Source organism: Magnolia sinica, chromosome 5 (genome assembly GCF_029962835.1).
Source record: "Magnolia sinica isolate HGM2019 chromosome 5, MsV1, whole genome shotgun sequence".
Classification (NCBI taxonomy): domain Eukaryota; kingdom Viridiplantae; phylum Streptophyta; class Magnoliopsida; order Magnoliales; family Magnoliaceae; genus Magnolia; species Magnolia sinica.
The window spans coordinates 57,439,705-57,442,338 of record NC_080577.1 but is presented as its reverse complement, the minus strand read 5'-3'; the positions used below and the strand labels follow the sequence as shown (position 1 = coordinate 57,442,338).

Here is a 2,634-nt window from a genome sequence, read left to right as displayed (position 1 = left end):
TTTTTAATTCTTTTGGTGATTCTCTTGGATGTCTATGAACTTATGCACTGGCAGATTTTGAAAAGTTGACTTAATGCACTGGTAAGGTTTTGAAAAGTTTCTGCTTCTCATTGAATTCCTAATTCCTAAATAATGATTACTGATGGTCTATTCTCGAACTTGAAATACAAACATATGGCTTCTGTTGCTGCAGAAAACCATGGGATTCCAGTCATGGTTGTTGGGCATCGTTTTGGGAATACAAGTGGCATGGCTCCTCATGCACAGTAATTGACTAAATGATGGGATTCCAGTCATCTGAAAGGTTCTTTCGCACTTTTGTAGGGCCGTTTTTTTTTTTTTTTTTTTTTGCCTTTTGTTTTTCTTGGGTTGTAGCTCGGTGCGCTATCGCACCACTTTTCTAATGAAATCTTGTTGCTTAAAAAAAAACCATCATAGGTTGCTTTTTGCATGGTTCTCTTTAGATAGTGGATTTTAAGTAGTGGCCTATATAAGTAGTGGATGTTCTAATGGACATTTGAGATCAATGGCTACATTGATTGATGAGGGTCGGTGAAATTTAACATTCTCAGCCAAGATTACCCTTATAGTGAGTCCAATCAAGGTATGGATAATATATGGTTTTAGTTCATGGTAAATGGTACCTTTTATTGTGGATCATCCCTGGACCAAAGAATTGGTACCTTTTGTTGTTGTAAGTTCCTAATTAGTTTGTTTCTGTACTTGCGTCGGAGCTATTCGGATGTTGAGCGGGGGTCCCTGGAAGGTGGGAACCACTGTTATGACCATGATGAAGTTGTCCATTTCCTATGGGTAGCAATATGGGTGGCCTGACCATTTGGACATGCCCGTGTTTATGTATTATCTCGAAATTGATAAAGCAAATCCGGATGTGCGTCGGATCTATCTGGATGTTGAGCGGGGCTCCCTGGAAGGTGGGAACCGCTGATATTTAGTTTTTCCCTTCATCACTGTCTGTGTGATCTTGTGAACAGGTTAGATGATAAATAAACATCACTACAGGCCCTAGAAAGGTTTCATTGATGGAAATCATTATACCCATTGTTTCTTGTGGTATGGTCCACCTGAGTTTTGGATATGATTCAATTTTGGTTTAAACCCCTTAAATGATCTGGAAAAGCAGATGGATGGTGTAGATAAACTACATATATTTATAGTGGGTACAATGATTTCCTAACCCTAAACCTAAACTTGAAAATCTAAATCTAAAACCTGAACCCGAACCCGAAGTCCTAAACCTAAACCTAAAACCTATAACATATAAACTAAACCTAAACCTATAACCTATAACCTATAACCCTAAACCCTAAACCTAAACCCGATCCCGAACCCGAACCCCAATTCCTAAACCTATAACCTATAACCTAAACCTAAACCTAAACCTATAACCTATAACCTCAATCTAAACCTATAACCTAAACCTATAACCTAAAACCTAAACCTAAACCTAAACCTAAACCCAAACCTATAAGCTATAACCTATAACCTACCTATAACCTACACCTAAACCTAAACTTATAACCTAAACCTAAACCTAAACCTAAACCTATAACCTATAACCTATAACCTAAACCTAAACCTAAACCCATAACCTAAACCTAAACCAATGAGTTATAACCTAAACCTTAACCTAAACCTAAACCCGAACCTGAATTCCTAAACCTAAACCTAAACCTAAACCTAAACCTAAACCTATAACCTGATATATATATCTATCTATATATATATATATATATCTATATATATATATATATATATATATATATATATATATATATATATATATATATATATATATATATATATATATATATGAGAAACATTTTGGCCTGATTTTTCTCTCCTCTTTTTCTTACTTATGTCTTTCTCTCTTACTATGTAATGTTGCTACAAGTATGTTCTAATTTTGTTAGCTATATATGTAATAGCTTATTGAGGATATGCAGAAAGCAAATGAAGAGATGGAAAAACTGAAAGGGGAGGCACAAGCAAACAAGGATCACATGCTATAGGTGCTTTGGATTTTTTACTTGGATTTATTATCTGATACTCTTAAGGATTTAAATATTTTATGATATTTTTTTATCAGTATAAAGAAATAGCACAAGTGAATGAAGTTGCAATGAAGCAAATTGAATCTGCTCATAAAAAATTCAAGGCTGAGGTACATCCCTGTATCCTGAACCTCATTTGTTTGAAAGTTGCAATCCCTGTTTTTGGTGTTTTTTTTGTCTTTCTTTCTTTTGAGATGTGTACAAAGGCATGCTTGTTTGATTGTATCTACAAATGCTATTTTATACAGGCTGACAAGTTAAAGAAGTCACTAGAGGATGAAATTCATTTTCTCAATGGAAGGGTTTCAGAACTTGAAAGTGATCTTGTGTCAAAGTCCACAGAAGTTACATCTGTAGTTTGAAGGAAAGAAGAAGCTTTATCTTTTGCATTTGTGTACAAAGGCATGCTTGTTTAATTGTATCTACAAATGCTATTTTATACAGGCTGACAAGCTAAAGAAGTCACTGGAGGATGAAATTCATTTTCTCAACGGAAGGGTTTTAGAACTTGAAAGTGATCTTGTGTCAAAGTCCACAAAAGTTACATCTGTAGTTTCAG

General features: G+C 34.8%; 1 long non-coding RNA gene across 1 annotated transcript; it reads left to right on the top strand.

Annotated features, from left to right (window-relative positions):
* Window positions 1-1,966: 1,966 nt before the first annotated feature.
* Window positions 1,967-2,421, top strand: LOC131247315 (uncharacterized). Its single transcript, XR_009171628.1, has 3 exons — window positions 1,967-2,033; window positions 2,111-2,185; window positions 2,324-2,421. It is a non-coding gene; the product is annotated as an uncharacterized LOC131247315 (long non-coding RNA).
* The last annotated feature ends 213 nt before the right edge of the window (window positions 2,422-2,634 follow it).